At 60.0% G+C, this 19,134-nt stretch overlaps 1 protein-coding gene across 1 annotated transcript in view; it reads right to left on the reverse strand.

The window, feature by feature from the left end:
* The window catches only part of LOC136371621 (plasma membrane calcium-transporting ATPase 4-like), a 47,055-nt gene that overhangs the window by 22,227 nt on the left and 5,694 nt on the right, over positions 1-19,134 (reverse strand).

Here is a 19,134-nt window from a genome sequence, read left to right on the forward strand (position 1 = left end):
TTTTTTTTTTGGTTTTTAGGGAGAATTTGGTGTCAGCGTGGTTTGGGTGAAAAATTCCTGGGTGAGAAGTTGAGCCGGGGAAAAGCGGCAGCTGAGGGGCCGGGCAGGAAAAGGAGCCCAGGTGGTTCTTCACTTTCAGCCCAGACAAACCCTCCCGTGGATTTGGGGTTAAAAATACCCCTGGGCAGTGGGAAACAGCTGCTTCCTCCCCTGGGCAGGATGCCAGGCTGCTGGAGCATCACCCTGCCGGCAGGTAGGGAATGATCCTGATGCCCCAAAATCCCTAATTCCAAATATCTCAAATTCCCAAAAACTCAGTATCCCGATATCCCAAATTCTCAAAGTCTCAATATCTCAATTTCTCAAAATATCAATATTCCAATATCTCAAATTCCCCAAATCCTGATATCTCAATATCCCAAAATCCCAGTATCCCAATATCCCAAATTCCCCAAATCCTGATATCCCAAAATCTTTATATCCCAATATTTCAATATACCAAACCCCCAAAATATCAATATCCCAAATACCTCAATATCCCAAATTCCCAATATCCCAAATTCCCAATATCCTAAATTCCTAATATCCCAAAATCCCAATATCCATGGGAAAGGGGCTGCAGCCCCCCACGGGCTCCACATCCGCTGGGAGGTGCCACAGGAACCCCAAAAGAGAAGCCAAAAGTGGCAGAGAAGCCACCAAAACCTGGGATTTTCCCAGAAACTCCGTTTTTTTCCCACAAATGACCTGTCCCCAGGTGGCTCCCTGAGGGCAGCGAGTGGCTCCCGGTGTCCCCAAGTGCTGCCACCCAGGTGACAACCCCCCAGCAAGGACACGGGAACCCCAAAAATGCTCTCAGCCAAGCCAGGCAGGGACCACGAGCATCCCACAGCTTCCTCAGGGATTTGGGGGCTGGGATTCCCCGCTGGCATTTCAGAGTTGTAAGGGACAAACAGGGACATGGAGGGAACAGCACAGGCCAGAGGGGAAAAAGGGCTTTTTGTCAGCCAGGGTTAGCTGCGTTCCCAAGCTCCGGGGAAACTCCAGAGGCAAAAAGGCTGCGAGGGGAGGCTCTGGTGGAGAGAAAACACAATCTTTCCGAGGGCAAAATAAATAGAGAACAACAGGGGAAGGGTCACTCTGGCAGTGTCCGCCCAAAACGGGGCCCAGGGGTGGCACAGCAGCTGGGGAGGGACAGGGAAGGACAGCAGGGAGGAGGGAGAATGTCCCCTGCTGATGCCAGGGACACAGGGATGCGCCAGCCCTCATAAACCCCACAGGAAGGCACCAAATCAGCACAGGGCTGTCCAAAATTGTCCTAATTCCAGCCCCAGAGCTGTCCCAAACTGCCCCAAACCCAGCCCTAAAACTGTCCCAAACCAGCCCCAGGGCTGTCCCAAACTGCCCCCATTCCAGCCCCAAAACTGTCCCAAACTGCCCCATTCCAGCCCCAAAACTGTCCCAAACTGCCCCATTCCAGTGCCAGAGTTGTCCTAAACCACCCCAATTCCAGCCCCAGGGCTGTCCCAAACTGCCCTAATTCCAGGACAGAGCTGTCCCAAACCACTCCAATTCTGGCCCCAAAACTGTCCCAAACCGCCCCCACTCCAGCCCCAAAACTGTCCCAAACTGTCCTGATTCCAGTTCCAGAGCCCTAACTGTTGGAGCATCCATGGACAGCAGGGAGACCAAACCACCCCAATTCCAGCCCCAAAACTGTCCCAAGCTGCCATGATTCCAGTTCCAGAGTCCAAATTACCCAAATTTCAGCCCCAAAACTATCCCAAACTGCCACAATTCCAGTTCCAGACTCCAAACCGCCCCAAGTCCAGCCCCAGGGCTATCCCAAATTTCCCCAATTCCAGCCCCAGAGCCCAAACCGCCCCGATTCCAGCCCCAAGCACGGGGCGTTTCCCACCCCTGGGGCAGCAGGACCCCACAGAAGCACACCCCTCCCAGCTCCTTATCCCGCCCCAGGGCAGCTCCCGGCACTATCAGGACACCACAGGCACCAACAGAACCTCGGGGACAGCAGTGACACCTCAGTGTCCCCACCTCGGGAGGGACCTGCCCTGCCCCTGCTGCCGGGATGGGGAGGATGGGGACACTGGGATGGGGACACTAGGATGGGGGACAATGGGATGGGGACACTGGGATGGGGACACTGGGATAAGAATGGGGATGGGGATGCTGGGATGGGGATATTGGGGATAGGGACACTGAGATGAGGACACTGGGATGGGGACACCGGGATGGGGACACTAAGATGGGGAGAATGGGGACACTGGGATGGGGACACTGGGATGGGGAGAATGTGGATGGGACAATGGAATGGGGGACACTGGGATGGGGAGAATGGGGATGGGGACACTGGGATTGGGACACTGGGATTAGGACAATGGGAATGGGGAGAATGTGGATGGGACACTGGGATGGGGGACACAGGGATGGGGACACAGTGATGGGACACAGGGATGGGGACACAGGGATGGGACACAGGGATTTGGACACAGGGACAGGGACACAGGGATAGGACACAGGGATGGGGACACAGGGATGGGGACACAGGGATAGAACACAGGGATTTGGACACAGGGATAGGACACAAGGATGGGGACACTGCAGCTCCCACCCCCGGGCCAGAGCGCTGCTGCCGCCCCGGGATCCAGCAGGGATCACCGGCTCCCGCATCCCCGCCCATTCCCAGCCCCGTTATCCCGCGGCTCCTGGTGGAGCTGAGCTCATCCATCCCTGCACGGCAGCAGCTCCCGGCTGCGGGAAGCAGGAGGTGGCAGGCCCAATTAAGCAGGCTCCTGCTGATTAAGAGAAAAAACGATAATTCCCCCACCCCACCACGCTCATTTCCTTCTCTTTCATAGCAACCGGCGCTGTCTGAGGAGAGCTCAGAGGTTAAGAGGGAGACAGTTAATTAACACTGGAACGGCCTAGCCCTTAATTACCCCTGACACAGCTGAGAGGGCAGCGATCAGCACCATCCCCGTCTCCCACTGAGAGATTCCAGCCTGGAAATTGCTGTCTTTGCTGGGAAAAGGGACTCAGCACCATCCCTGTGTCCCACTGAGAGATTCCAGCATGGAAATTCCTCCATCCTTGGGGAAAGGAGGGACCCAGCACCATCCCCGTGTCCCACTGAGAGATTCCAACCTGGAAATTCCTCCATCCTTGGGGAAAGGAGGGACCCAGCACCATCCCCGTGTCCCACTGAGAGATTCCAGCCTGGAACCGAGGTGTGGGATGGCTCCTGTCCGCTCCGAGCGTCCTCCCGCAGCCCTTTTGGGATCACAGCCCCATGTCCCATCCCTGCCCCGTGCCACCAGCACAGGCTCCCTGCCAGGCTGGGCAGGATGCAGCCAGCCCAGAGCCATCCCTCTGAGGAGCTCACGGTGCCTCCAGCAGCTTCTGCCCTTCACCCTGGGAATTCCCTCCCCGAGCCCCCAGGCCGAGTTGTCCCTAAGGCAAGAAAACAGGGCAGCAGTGGGGACCCGAGCTCCCTGTGCTGACAGCACCTGTGTCACCTCCCTGAGCTGCACAGGGCCTTGGGGACACGGCCCTGGAGCCTCCCGGGGTGTGAGGGGAGAAGGAACGTGCAGGCTCCAGGCAGGAGCCGCCGAGGAGCCGCCGCGGTGCTGCAGCCGAACCTGCCCGGAATAATAAACGGCAGCACGGCACCTCTGTCCTGCCAGGGACAGTGCCCACGGCCAGGGCCACCGCCACAGTGTCCCCTGTGCCTGCCACAGTGTCCCCTGTGCCTGCCACAGTGTCCCCAGTGCCTGCCAGGGACAGTGCCCACGGCCAGGGCCACCGCCACAGTGTCCCCTGTGCCTGCCACAGTGTCCCCTGTGCCTGCCAGGGACAGTGCCCACGGCCAGGGCCACCGCCACAGTGTCCCCTGTGCCTGCCACAGTGTCCCCTGTGCCTGCCACAGTGTCCCCTGTCCTGCCAGGGACAGTGCCCACGGCCAGGGCCACCGCCACAGTGTCCCCTGTGCCCACCCCAATCACCTCCATCCCACCAGGGCCACCACCTCAGTGTCCCCTGTGCCCACCACAGTGTCCCCTGTGCCTGCCACAGTGTCCCCTGTCCTGCCAGGGACAGTGCCCACGGCCAGGGCCACCACCACAGTGTCCCCTGTGCCCGCCACAGTCACCTCCATCCCACCAGGGCCACCACCTCAGTGTCCCCTGTCCCCAGCCCAGCCCCAGCACCTGCTGGATTTAACCTCAGAGACAGGAAAGTGCTCGAAAAGCGACGGGGAAAAATTAATCAGCCGCAGACACCACAAGTGACACCTCCAGGCACGCCGTGGGTGGCCCTGCTGCCACACTGGTGGCACTGCTGATGGCACCAGGAGCCTGGCACGTGCCAGCAGCAGCCGTGGCTGTGTCCCTGGGCAAGGACAGGGATCCTCCTGCCCCAGGACATCGGATCAGACCCCAATGGATAGACGGGAGCACTGCTCAGTCCTCCCATGGATGATCGGCAATCCCAACCTCAGGAGGTTTTTCCATTGATTCACCCTGGTTTGGGCTGGTTTTACCCTGTTTTGGGCTGGTTTTACCCCATTCTGAGGTGTTTTTACCCACGAAGGAGGATGAAATCCACGCTCCAGTTCAGCTCCCCCAGCTGGGACATCTCCCAGAGCCACAAATCCCACGGTGGATCAAGCTGGATCAAGCTGGATCAAGGTGGATCAAGGTGGAATCACCTTCCCCAGCACCTGGCTCCCAGCCCCACCCTCTGCCCCCCTCGGCAGCACCCTCCAGGGTCCATCTCCTCTCCCACTTTGGGAACGGGGTGTTGGGAACACTTGGCTGCCGGGGGTTGCCATGGCAAACTCAATGTAAAGCTGTCAGAGATGCTGTTTATGTTGCCAAGTGGGGAGGAAGGGAAATTAAAAAAAAAAAAAATTAATTAAAAAAAAAAATCAACTCCCTCAAAATTCCCCTTCCTTCGCTGGGGTTTGAGATTTTTTTTCCCTCGTTGTGGATCCAAAGCTGTGTCTGCAGCGGGATGAGGCACGGAGCCGTTCTCCAGATGGACAAACGGACTCCAAGAGCCCAAGTCGGCAATGAAAGCGGGAAAAAAAATACCCTTGGAGCACCTTTCCTGCCCTGCCGGCCGGGAATTGTCCCTGGAGCTGTGCCTGCCACCACCCCGACCCCACTCCTGCCTCTGGAGTGCCGGAACCCAGCGAGGAAATCACCGGGAGAGACCCGGGGGCGCTGCCACCAGGGGGATGGCAGCACCATCAGGGGGTGACAGAGGGGGACAGAGGGGCTGGGGAGGGGACGAGACCCCCCGTGCAGCCCCCCGGAGCCGGGAACACCTTTCCCAGTGGGAATGTGAGACCGGGGGGTCTGCACTGGGACGGCGACACAACGGCCCCAGGGGGTTGTGACAACCTTGGGGGGACACAAGAGGGACACAAGCCCACCCTGGACAAGGCCACCGTGCCACGTGCAGCCCGCGGTGACCACCCCGCGGTGACCACCCCGCGGTGACCACCCCGAGGTGACCAGCCCGAGGTGACCATCCCGAGGTCACACCCCACGGTGACCACTCCGAGGTGACCACGCCGAGGTGACCATCCCACGGTGACACCCCGCGGTGACCACCCTGAGGTGACACCCCGAGGTGACCACCCTGAGGTGACACCCCGCGGTGACCACCCCGAGGTCTCACCCCGAGGTGACCATCCCGAGGTGACCACCCCGCGGTGACCACCCCGCGGTGACCACCCCGCGGTGACCACGCCGAGGTGACCACGCCGAGGTGACCATCCCGAGGTGACACCCCGCGGTGACCATCCCGAGGTGACACCCCGCGGTGACAGCGGCTCTTAGGGGACAGGAGGGGTCTTTTTGGGGTGCCCATTTCCCCCCTCCCCGGAGGCTCGGCGGGCAGCGGGGGGGTCCCGGCACCCCTGGGAGCCCTTCCCCTGCACACTCACCAAATCGCAATGTGCAGATGGCAGCGGCTCCTGCCTGTCCCCAGCGCCACCCCTGGAAAAGGGAACGCGGCCCTCCTTAACCCCTGCGCCGCCGGGACACCCGCAGGGACACCCGCAGGGACACCCGCAGGGACACCCGCAGGGGACACCCGCAGGGACACCAGCAGGGACACCCGCAGGGGACACCGCCCCCCTGTCGCCTCTCCCCCACCCCGCCGGGTGGCTTCACAGCGACAAACCTCATGCTCAGAGCTGCCTCCGAGGGACGGGGGACATCCCGCCGAGGATTGTCACCCTCGGGGACGGTGAAGAGCTTCCAGGGGAAGGAGGGAGGGGCGGGATGGCAGAAGGTCACGGTGGCGGAACCTTCATGCTGGTGACACGGCGGAGGAGAAGGGGACAAGGGCAGGCTGCGACAAGCCTTGGTGGCACTGAGGGAACATGTGCCAGCACCCGTGCGGCTCGGGAGGATCCGTCCCCGCACAGCCCGGGAGGGTCTGTCCCCTTCCCCCGGTCACTCCGGTGTCCCCTCGCCCCGGGGCTGCTGCAGGTGCCGAAAGCAGAAGCGGTGGCACTCCCGGGGCTCCCGGGGACAGCCACCTGTGGCACCCGCGGGATGTCCCCTCCTCCCACCGCAGCATCCGCTTCCTCCGCCGGAGCGCGCGCCAGGGGTGGGGACAGCGACATCGCCCTGCCCGGACGGGGCTGACCCCCCCCGCGCCCTAAAGGCGACAGCGACAGCCCCGGCACACCCTGGGGACACACCTGGCACTGCGGGTGACCCCAGTGAGATTCCCTCGAGGGACACGGGGGGGAAGGAGCTCGCAGGCTCCATCCTGCGGGAAAGAAACTGCGGGGAATAAAAGTGGGGAATAAAAGTCTGGGACAAGGAGCAGGAAAACGCCCAGGAAGCGCTGTGCCAGGGAAACCGAGTCACCGACCGAGTCACCAACCGAGTCACCGGCCCAGTGACAAAGCGGTGACAAAGCAGGCACGGAGCAGTGGCAGGGCGCAGGGCTGGTGCTGCTGCCCGGGAATTCCAGCGGGAATTCGCTGCTGGGATCCAGCCCCCGCGGGCAGTGCAGTGTCCCCTCGTCCTGCATCCCCGCGAGTGACAATTCCCGTCTCCCACGAGTGACAATTCCCGTCTCCCACGAGTGACAATTCCCGTCTCCCACGCCCCTCCACGTCCGCGACATCGGGCTGGCGACAAGGGCGAGGGGACAACGCCACAAGCCAGCGGATCCCGCAGGCTCAGGGTGCCACACGCCGCCGGCAGGGAGCCGCTGTCCCGGCGGTGTCACTGTCACCCACGGGCGGTGTCACTGTCACCCACGGGCGGTGTCACTGTCACCCACGGGCGGTACAGCCCCGTAGTATTTCCTCCCACAGGGCTGTGCCAGGCACAATTCCCGGTGCCAGAGGCACAGCCACGGGGCTGCCACGAGCAGGGCACAAGGCTGGAGGCCTGTCCCCAAATCGGCTGTCACCCCCTCGTCCCCACGCAGGTGACAGCACGGGTGGGCAGGCCACCAGAGCATTGTCCCACCCTTGGCCGTGTCACACCATCCTCCTCCTCTCCTTCCTCCTGCCAGGCCGAGCAGGGATGGCAGCAGGGCCAAGGTCACCGGGAAGGCACAAGGAGAAGGCAGGAGGAGGAGGAGGAGGAGGTGACATCCCCCCAAAAACCAATGTCCCCGCTCCGCAGGTGCCACGCTGCCACCACCCCGCTCACTGCAGCTGCCCTGGCTCCCATCTCGCTCCTGTTTTGCCTCCTGCTAATGGAGGTTGGAAATCTGCTGCTCTTTGGCGTGCCCAAAGCAGCAATTAACACCGGGCACAGCCTTGGCCATCCAAACCCCCAAAAATCCCCAACCCTGAGCCCCGAACCCCCGAGCTCCGAGCCTGCTGCCACCAGGGGCTGTGCCAGCCCCATCTCCTGCCGTCCAGGCCTCCCCAAAAGTGTCACATCCACGTGCCAAAGCCACCGCCGCAGCTGCCGGAGCGGTGCCAGGGCTCGGGAATCTGCCCTCTCCCCCCGGCCGGGGCTTCCCTGCTCCTCAGGGTGCTGCAGCAGCCCAGGAATTCCAGGGGCGGGTGGAAGCAAAAGGAAAAAAGCAGGGAGCCTCCAGGCGAGCTGTCAGGGGGGAATGTTTCCATCTAAGGCCTTGGTATTTCTCTCCGGCGGGCGCCTGCACTAAATCAGCGCCGCTCCTCTCATTATTCCCTCGTGCTTTACAAGGTAGCAGGGCCGGGGCAGGAATGCAGGAGGATGGGGAGCGAACCCAACCTCCTCCTGCAGCTGCAGACACCTGCAGGCCTCACCTCTGCACGGCCACAGCGTCCCCGGGCTGTCCCCTGTGTCACCCAGGTGAGGTGACATCCCCGGGCTGTCCCCTGTGTCACCCAGGTGAGGTGACAGCGGTGCTGCCAGGTTGGGGGGATTGTCCTGAATGCCAGCACGAGGTTTTAGCCACTCTTTCGTGGCATCAGGACATCGGTTCTTCCCGGCACACTGCCCCGGGGTGATTCGGCAGCAGCTGGCACACAGTGGGTGCCCTTTGCTCCTCTCTCGCCTTCCCTCGGGGTCAATCCGGTGCAGGGAGGTGTCCACCACCTTTTATCCCTCCTCCAGCCCCCTCCTGGGCTTGGCTTAGCGCTGATTTACAGCCCGGAGCGAGCCCAAAGCCGAGCTTTGGGATTTGGGCAGCTCGGAATTGTGCAGCAGGACTGGACGGGAACATCGAGGCACCAAAACCAGGCGCTGGGGCTGCTGTGGCACGGACACACCACGGAGCAGTGGCCACATCCCTAGCCCTGCCACAGCCACCTGGACCCTCCCGACTCCCGGCACACCTGGCCAGCAGGGAGGTGACACCGGGAATCCTGGCAGGATGTGGGGCCGTTCCCAGGGAGCCCCCAGCATTCGGATGCTCTCCGGGGAGGTTCCTGAGGAGCAGGAGAGCCCAGAGCAGGGCTGGGGGCAGTGTCCAGGCTGCAGGAGAGGCCACAGGGCCCGGATCCAAAGGGCAGGAACCCAGAGCTCTCTGCTCCAGAGCCCTGGACCTGTTCCCCTGGCACAACCACAGCCAGGAGTTCAGATTTTTGGATCCCAGGACAGCGGGATTTGAGGCAGAGCCTGGTATATCCCAGCCTAGGGATGCTCCAGCTCTCCCAGGGTGGCATGGGGCAGCCCAGGAGCTGTCGGTGTCCAGCTCATCCCCCCACACACCTGAGCACCCAAACAGCAGAAATCCCCCAAATCCCGACTCCCACCATCCCACATCCCACTCGGAAAGCGCAGGGATTTTAAACTCGGCATAAATCAAGTCAAACCCAGCAGACAAAGCCTGACCCAGAGCACGGGGCAGCCGGAGGGACAAAACACCACTCGGGGGACGGGAGAGGCACCGGGCAGGACAGCAGGACACAGGCACGGCGGTATTTTTAGCAGGATTACACAGGGACAGGGGATTCCTACCCCGAAGATCCCTGGGGGCTGAAAATAGGGCCCGTCACTTCCTCCAGGGACAAGCATCTGCTGCTCTGGGAAGAGCAGGAAGAGAGGAGGAGAGGGGCAGCCCGTGGGGTTGGGGACACCCTGGGACAGTGGGGGACACTTGGTGGCTCACCTTGTCACCGGAGCGCTGCCATCAGTCTCTTCCTCTTCCCTGAAGAATCCCGTGGGAGAAAACCCCAAACCGAGGCAGCGAATCCCTCCCAAAAATCTCCCAGCGGAGCCCGGCGAGGGGAAACTGAGGCAAGGCGAGGCGGAGCTGGTTGGACACCCCCGGGGAATTTGGGGATCCCCTAAAGCTGCGATGGGCTCTAGGGGAAGCCCAAAGATTCCAGAGAGGGAAGGACGCTCGGATCCCGAGGGTGGCAGCAGCCCTGGGGACACGGGGACAGCGATGCCCCTCCTGCCACCGCCACCACGTGAGGCGGGATGGGTGTCCCTGCTCCGGCACCTCGCAGAATTCTCGCTGGGAATCACATCCCTGCCGTAACTCCTGCCATCCCGGCTACCTCGGAGCACTCTCCCCGCGCTCCTTCAGACCTAAATCCATATTTCCCCATCCAAAAAACACCAAAAAACCCAAAACAACAATAACAACAACAGAAAACAAAACAAAACAAAACAAAAAAAACCCCAAAAAAAAACCCCACAACAACAGAAAAAAAAAAAAAAAAAACCACAAAGAAACCCCCACAAAAAAAATCCCAGAAACCTCAAACCAAAATACACAAAAAAACCCTACGATAATTAAAAAAAAAAAAAAAAAAAAAAAAAAAAAAAAAAAAAAAGGCAAAAAAAAACCCCCAAAGAAATCACAAAAAAACCCCCAACTAACACCCGAGCGCAGAGGAGATTCTCCAAGCCTGGCAAGAAATGCTATAAAAAAAAAAATTAATTAAAAAAAATTTTTAAAAAGGAGGCTGCGAGGGATTTTCGCTGCCGCAAAGGGTTAAAAAAAATAAAGTCGGGAAAAGCGATAGGAAAAACACACGCGGCTCCCAGGGAAGAGCGCGCCGGCTGCTCCCGTTTCCCTTCCCAACATGCCCCGCTCCTGGGAAAGTGTGGGCTGTTTTCCATATATAACTGCGAACTGTTCCATGCAGTAAGAAGTCTAATTAAAGGGAGCCAGGCGAGCAGGGAAAGGCGATATTTATCCCGCAGAAAAGAAGCCCCATCCCCAAAATCCCCCTCCTAAAAAAAAAAATCCCCAAAATCCAGACTCTCCTCGCCTAGCAAAGGGGAAAAAAAAAAAAAAATAAGAAAAAGTCCCGTGGTGGCGTTGTGGAGATGGCGAAAAAATAATAAAAGAAAGGAAAAAAAAAAAAAAAGAAAAATCCAGGCGGGAGAGGCAAACCGGAGCATGGAAAATATGGAGAAATAGGAGGGAGAGCCAGATGGGCCGGGAGAGGGGTGGGATAAGGGGGAAGGAAAACTCCTCTGAGCCGGGATGGGGGCACGGGAACCCCCCGGAACGGTGGGAGAAACGAGGATTCGAGGATCCGAATAAACAGCAGCGATCAGCTCGGAAAAATAAATACCGGAGCGAATTCAGGCAGGAGGGAAGGGGCTGGAGATGGGGTGGGAAATGCCCTGGAGGGATCCTGGGTGAGTTGGGAGGGAAAAGGGACCACCGTGGGCACCCACCCACTCACCGGGTGACCCACGGGGTCCTGCCCCGCCCAGCTGAACCCCACACCGGTGTTTTGGGCGGAATTGTCCCTTCCAGGGATGGAAAAAGCCTTGGGAAAAGGCCTGGATCTGCTGTTCAGAGCTTTGTTGGGGCTGTGCTCCCCACACCAGCGCCGTAATCCAGAGCAGGAATCACATCCCGGGGGATCGGAGCAATTAAAAACCCTTAGCGTGCTTTAATTAAGCGCTGATTATTTGGAAGAGTCGGTGAGTTTGGGGGAGAAGCACCATCACCATCATCATCATCATCATCCTCACGGGCATTGCCCATCCAATGGGATCGGGCTCTTTGCTCCCTAAAATTGGGCTTTTTCCTGCTGCTCCACCGCGGTCACACCGAGCTGGAGCCGCGGCTTTTGGGGTGTCATTCCCAAGGCTGTCATTCCCAAAGCTGTCATTCCCTGGGCTGTCATTCCCTGGGCTGTCATTCCCAGCCCCACCCTGACCTGTCATCCTGTGTATGCGTGTTCTCTCCTCCCAGCTGCACCAGTAACCTCGGCAAACTGGGATTTCCCTTCCCACATCCCTGCAAGGAAAGGATTGGGGCCTTCCAGCCTCTCCAAAGCCAGGTTTTGCCATAAATGTGCCATAAATCCCAGCTCCCTGACAAATAAAAAACACCTACGCTGATGCCGGGATGGAATCTCGGAATGGTTTGGGATGAAAGACTGAAAAAAACTCCCAACCTATGAATGAAAATCCCAAAAATGAAATCCTAAAATGGTTTGGGGTGAAGGAGACCACACCCCATTCCATGGGTAGGAGCATGTCCAACCTGACCTTCCTAGGATGAGCTCAAAAAAAACCCCAAAAAACACCTACAACGACACAGGGATGGAATCCCAGAATCCCAGAACGGTTTAGGATGAAAGACTCAAAAAAAAAAACCCTAAAAACCCCACCTACAATGACTCTGGGATGGAATCCCAGAATCCCAGAACGGTTTGGGGTGAAGGAGACCTTAAAGCCAATCCCATTCCAGACACAACGGGGACAAGGGCACGGCGCTGAGGGGAGAGCTCACACCCCCCACCCCAAAACCCCACAGCCTCCAAAGGAGAGGGACAAAGTGGCCCTGGGGTCACCCGAGGTGACAGTGGCCACCAGCCACTCTGTCCTGGCCGGAGCTGGAGCTTTGGGGAGGATTTTGGGGGGCTTTGAAGAGGTTTTGGGGGGGGCTTTGAGGGGGCTCTGGGGGGGCTTTAGGGGAGCTTGGGGGGAGGACTTTGGGGGTATTTGGGGGGTCTTTGAGGGGGCTTTGAAGAGGTTTGGGGGGGGCTTTGAGGAGGTTCGGGGGGGGCTTTGGGGGGCTTTGAGGAGGCTTTGGGGGAGCTTGAGGGGAGGACTTTGGGGAGGCTTTGCAGGGAGTTTGAGGGGACTTTGGAGGGGCTTTGGGGAGGTTCTGGGGGGTTTTGAGGGGGCTTTGGGGAGGTTCGGGGGAGGCTCTGGGGGGTTTTGAGGGGGCTTTGGGGGAGCTTGGTGGGGAGGACTTTGGGGAGGCTTTGGGGGAAGTTTGAGGGGGCTTTGGGGAGGTTCTGGGGAGGCTCTGGGGGTTTTGAGGGGGCTTTGGGGAGGTTCTGGGGAGGCTCTGGGGGGTTTTGAGGGGGCTTTGGGGAGGTTTTGAGGGGGCTCTGGGGGGGCTCTGGCGCTGCCCCAGGTGGGTCCCTAAGCAGCGGCGCTAATCCAGGGATAATTGCGGCTTTAGCAGCGATAGGGCCCAGATTAGTGTGAAAATCCGGGTGTCGGGGCAGCGCCGGCACCGAGCGGGGCTGGAGCCTGGAGAGAGGGAACGGCGGGAACAGATCTGTGGGAATACAGTCAGGGATCTTGGGAATACAGTCAGGGGATCTGTGGGAATAGAGTTGAGGGACCCCAGGAATACAGAGAGAGATCCCAGGAATAGTGAGGGATCGGTGGGAATACAGCGAGGGCTCCACAGGAATACGGTGAGGGGTCTGTGGGAATACAGTGAAGGATCCTGGGAATGCAGCGAGAGATCTGAGGGAATGCAGCGAGGGGGATCTGTGGGATACAGTGAAAGATCCATGGGATGCAGTGAGGGATGAGCAGGAATACAGCGAGGGGTTTTTGGGATACAGTGAGAGACCTGTGGGAATACAGTGAGGGATCTTTGGAACACGGCGAGGGGACACAGCGAGGGGACACAGTGAGGGGACACAGTGAGGGGACACAGGAGGGACACTGGAGCCCAGCGTGGACATCCTGCCATGGCTCAGGGCGCCGATTCCCGCTGCCCATCCCAATGGAACAATGCCAAACCCAGGGGCAGGATTCCCCCTCCGGCCCAGCTGTCCCACCCGGGATTGCTCTGCCCGCCGGAATCCCCTCCTCTGCCCAGCCCTTGGCTCCTCTCCCCTCTCCCAGCATTCTCCCAGCGGGATCAGGAGCCTTCCTCATCCCCTGCACCAGCCTCTGCACCTCCCACGGAGCCCAGGCACGGGCTGGGCAGCTGGGTTTGCTCCTGGAATAACGAGAAGAGTGGGAATGCAGGGTGGCAGCTTGGTGTGGGGTTGTCCAGCACTGTTTGGGTTCCCTCAGCACTATTTAGGGCCCCCAGCACTATTTAGGATCCCCCAGCACTATTTAGGGCCCCCAGCACTGTTTGGGGTCCCCCAGCATTATTTGGGATCCCCCAGCACTGTTTGGGGTCCCCCAGCACTGTTTAGGATCCCCCAGCACTATTTAGGATCCCCCAGCACTGTTTGGGGTCCCCCAGCACTGTTTAAGGTCCCCCAGGACTATTTGGGGTCCTCCAGCACTGTTTGGGGTCCCCCAGCACTATTTAGGGCCCCCAGCACTGTTTGGGGTCCCCAGCACTGTTTGGGATCCCCCAGCACTATTTAGGGTCCCTCAGCACTATTTAGGATCCCCCAGCACTATTTAGGATCCCCCAGCACTGTTTGGGGTCCCCAGCACTATTTAGGGCCCTCAGCACTATTTAGGATCCCCCCAGCACTATTTGGGGTCTCTCAGCACTGTTCGAGGTCCCTCAGCACTATTTAGGATCCCCCAGCACTATTTAGGTCCCCCAGCACTGTTTGGGATCCTCCAGCACTATTTAGGGTCCCCAGCACTATTTGGGGTCCTCCAGCACTATTTAGGGCCCCCAGCACTGTTTGGGGTCCCCCAGCACTGTTTGGGGTCCCCCAGCACTATTTAGGGTCCCCCAGCACTATTTGGGATCCCCCAGCACCACCTCAGCTGCTCCCACACTCGAGGGGAGGCAGGTCGGAGGTGAGGAGGCTGCGATTTGGGAAAACCCCTCTGTGCTCCCTGCTGCCTTCTCCTGGATCCCTTCCCAGGGATCATCCCGAGAGGGGACAGATCCCAGCGGCTCAGACACGGCCAGGCCGGGCCGTGCAGGGGAGGGACGGGAGGAGGAAGGGACACTCCCTCATTGTCCTTTCCAGAGGTGAAAAGGGACAGTCCCGTGCCTGGGAACGCCAGGAGACACTTCCAGCCTGCCCTCGGGGCGCTGCAGAAATTCCATCTGCAGCATCCTCCCGCCATTGGATGCATTTCACGTCCGACTGCAGGAGCCCGAGGATCCCCTGGCTGCTGACCTGCACGGAAACACCCGGCTGCTGCTGCTGCTGCTGCTGCGGGAGGGAGGGAGGAGGAAAAGGGAGAGCAGGAGGAGGAAAATCCATCCCTGCACCCGGCTCCGGGATGATCCAGCAGGTGCCCGGCGAGGCGAGACAGGCACGGAGCACATCCACAGATCAGGAGAGGTGGGGAAACAGTGCCACACACAACACAATCCAACGGCGGGGATGGAATTCGGGGCTGTAGCCATCCTGGAGAACCCACAGATAACAGGACAGCCTCCTCTGGAGGAGCCTCCCCCAAAACAGGCAGCAGCATCTCACCACCCTTTCCTTGTGGCAAGTCCAGCCTTTCCCATCTCCTCTAGGAGCCCCCCAAGCAGCAGCCAGCACTCTCCAATAAATCCGTAACGTCCTTTGAGATGAGAAACGCACGGATTCGGATTTTGATTCTGATTCAACGCCCCATGGAACAGCCAGGCCGGCTCCCGAGGGCACAGCACACCCAGAGCAGGTAGCAGGATGAGGTTTTCCAGCTGGATTTCCCCACAGGGATGCGAGCAGGGCTCGGCTCTTTGCCTTCTCCTTCCCCCAGGAAATCTCCTGCCGACTCGGGAAACACCCTCGGGCTCAGCCCCGCGGGGAGGAAACACTTCCAACACTTCCCAGCCACAGCTTTGCTCCTTCCCTTGGGTTTTTTGGCCAGTCCAGCTGGGGTCAGATCGGAGAGCAACCCGTCACTTGGGAAATAACACCACTGCAGGCCTCCTCCCTCAAAGAAACCTCAAAAGACAGCGTTTAAGGCGAGCTTAATTTGGACGACTAAAAATAGCCAGCACCAGTCACACTGGAAAATGCAGGAATATGGAGCTTCCCCCTCTCCCAGCTCCAGCCTGCACACGGGGGGTTGTGGCCCCCAGCCCCACAGATTTGTCCCGAGGGATGAGCAGGAGCCTTGGTCCCACAGGGAATGCAGCAGGAGCCATCCCGGAGCCCTGCCCCGATGGAAGTGTGGGGACCCAAAACTTTTCCCAGGCAGGATGTGGTGACTCAGAGCCACGTCTGCAGAGGGACACCCAGGAAAGCCCGCAGCCACGCTTCCCAGCTTCTCCCAGCCTCTGATCCCAACTCCCCGCAGCTGATTCAGCCGGGCCTGTGCCACGGGGATGAATCCTGCTTGTCATTCCAGCTTCCCCGCTGCTCCAGAGCCTGTCACCCGTGCTGTGACTGTCCTCCAGCCTCGCTCCGGCCGTCCAGCACCAGCCTGGCACGTCCCAGCTGCCAGCACAGCCACAAATCCAGCCTGCCCTCATTTCCCTGCGCTCTCCCTCCTTCGCACTAATCCCTCCCTGCTCCAGAGGCAGGAATAAATGTTTCGCTCAGGTTCACGCCGGAGCACGAGCTCCCTCCCAGCCCCGGGTCAGCCCCAGGCGTGTCCCCATCGCCGAGGCCACGCCGGGTCCCCGCTGCTGGCACGGCCACGTGCTGGCTCCGGCTGGAAGCCCCAATGGAGACGGAAGCTCCGGGAAGCCGCCGGCACCAGGCGCTGCCAGCTGCAGCCATCCGTCCCTCCGGGGGCTGGGGCTGAGCTCTGCAGGTGCCACCAGAATCCCACAGCCCGGCAGAAACCGCTCGGAGCCTTCCCGGCTCGTCCCAAAATCAGGGACACAGCAAGGGTGAGAGGGGACGGTGCTGGAGACTCTCCTGGGCTCATCCCAAAATCAGGGAGATTTGAGAGAGCAAGGATGAGAGGGGACAGTGATAGAGAACTGAGCTGTCTCCTCTCTCATCCCAAAATCAAGGGGGGTTTGACAGAGCAAGGATGAGAGGGGACAGTGCTGGAGAACTGAGCTGTCCCCTCACTCATCCCAAAATCAGGGGGGTTTTGAAAGACTGAGGATGAGAGGGGACAGTGCTGGAGACTCTCCTGGGCTCATCCCAAAATCAGGGGGATTTGAGAGAGTGACAATGAGAGGGGACAGTGATAGAGAACTGAGCTGTCTCCTCTCTCATCCCAAAATCAAGGGGGGTTGAGAGAGCAAGGATGAGAGGGGACAGTGCTGGAGCCTTCCTGATTTCCCGGGGCTCATCCCAAAATCAGGGGGCTTTGACAGAGCAAGGAGAGAGGACGGTGCTGGAGACTCCCTGGGGCTCATCCCAAAATCAGGGAGGTTTGAGAGAGCAAGGATGAGAGGGGACAGTGCTGGAGACTCCCTGATTCCCCTCACTTATCCCAAAATCAGGGGGCTTTTACAGAGCGAGGATGAGAGGGGACAGTGCCGGAGGACTGAGCTGTCCCCTCGCCCATCCCGGCGTTCCCGGGCTGCCTGTGGAACGGCAGGAGTGGGAGAGCAGCTTTGCCACCCAAATCCTGGGATGCGGCCCCAGCAGCGCTCCAGCAACACCGGGGTTATTTTTAAGAAGGTGGGGAAAGGAGGCGAGGCTCGGAGCTGGAATGCCGCGAGGGCCACGCCACTAAGCCTCTGGAAAGGCTGGAGCCCCGCAGAGGCGAGGCATCGGCATTCCCCAGCACGAACAAAAGGCGAGGAGCGAAAAAAGACAAGCCGAGGGCATTCCAGGGGCCGGCGAGCACCTCCCGGCCGAGCACAGGGGTGGCCAAAGGGACACTAAAGCTCCAGCTGCCGCTGCAGGGTCCTGAATTAGCATCTCGAGAAACGGCGCCGAAAATCAGACACCTCTTCTGCCCCGAAACCCGAGCCCGGACCTGAAAATCTGATCGCCGACCCCGATGCCCAAAGAGCAAAGGTCACTTCCAAACCCACGCACACGCAACGCGCCCTGTCACCACTCCTGGGGGACTCGGCTGTCCCCGCGGTCCCCTCGGCGCCCCCCTGCCCACCGCCAGCCCCCCCAGCCCCAGCAGGGCGAGAAGAAGAAGCCAGCGGCTTATTTTTAGCCTGGAGGAAGGCAGGAGCCGGGAGCTGCCATCCCGAGTCTTGCCCTTGGGCATGGGACACGCCGCTGTCCCCTCCCCGGGCCGCCCGCACCCCGCTGTCCCCAGGCTCTGCAGCGCCGGGTGTCCCCCCTGGGCTGGCATCACCGCCCCCGGGCACCAGGAGGAGGAGGAGGAGGATGAAGAGGAGGAGGAGGATGCTGGGCTCAGCCCCGGAGCCGGGCCCCGCGGCACAGGGAGCGCCGGAGTGCGGGAAAGAGAGAGAGAGAGAGAGAGAGAGAATTATTTCCAGCTCCTGAAAAGGGAAGGCGAGGCAGGGCTGACCTTTCCTGAGCCGCAGACAACAAGAGCAGAGAGATGTCGGGAATCGCTCGCTGCTTGGCGGGGAACCCTTCCCGAGCTGAGCCACCAGAACCAGCAGAAAAGAGCTGGACGTGGGCTTCCACCAAGGCCACGGGCAGAGAGAGAGAGAGAGAGAGAGAGAGAGAGAGAGCTGGGATCAGCCTGGGAAAAGGAGGGATCGGATTCCTCCTCCCTGCCCGGACAAACTCTTCCGGGTGGGGACTCCTACGCGCCGGGCTCTGCCCAGGCACGGCTCTCTGCTGCTTCTCCTTCTCCTTCCCGCAGCCCAGACGGCGAGGAATGGGGAAAAAATCGCCGCTGATCGTCCCCGGCGCCCCAGCTGCAGACTCATCCCTGCAGTGGAAGCGTCGGAGGGAATAAAAAGGGTTTTTTGTTTTTTGGTTTTTTTTTTTTTTTTTTCTCCTATCCCCGTCAGTGCAAAAAAAAACGCCAATAGTTTGGGTGAAGTTTTCCCTCCCCCTTTGGTTGCTGCTGCTGGAGTGGACAAGGAGTTCCTCAGGTTGGGGACACCTCAAGGGTTTGGCCTTGGGTGGCTGCAGTGGGTGGGGGTGGCAGGGGACAGGCCTGGTGTGGCACTGGTGTGGCACTGGAGTGTCCTGGTCCCTGCAGTGTGGCACTGGCGTGGCCTGATCCCTACAGTGTGGGACTGGTACGGCACTGATGTGACACTGGAGTGGCCTGGTCCCTGCAGTGTGGCACTGGTGTGGCACTGATGTGACACTGGAGTGTCCTGGTCCCTGCAGTGTGGCACTGGTGTGACACTGGTGTGGCAGTGATGTGACACTGGAGTGTCCTGGTGTCTGCACTGAAGCACTGATGTGACACTGGCGTGGCACTGGTCCCTGCAGTATGGGACTGGTGTGGCACTGGTGTGGCACTGATGTGACACTGGAGTGTCCTGGTGCCTGCAGTGTGGCACTGCTGTGTCCTGGTCCCTGCACAGGGCTGCTGGTGTCACAGCTGTGTGTCCCCTCCCCAGCCTGCAACCTCCTGGTCCCCATTCAGGACTCGATGCCACACTCCTGAAATCCCAGGAAGCCCCACCAGTGTCCCCATGTCCCTTGTCACCAGCCTGGGCCACAGTGGCCTTGGTCACCCTGCAGAGAGCAGGGCC

Source organism: Sylvia atricapilla, chromosome 25, assembly GCF_009819655.1.
Source record: "Sylvia atricapilla isolate bSylAtr1 chromosome 25, bSylAtr1.pri, whole genome shotgun sequence".
NCBI classification, from domain to species: Eukaryota; Metazoa; Chordata; class Aves; order Passeriformes; family Sylviidae; genus Sylvia; species Sylvia atricapilla.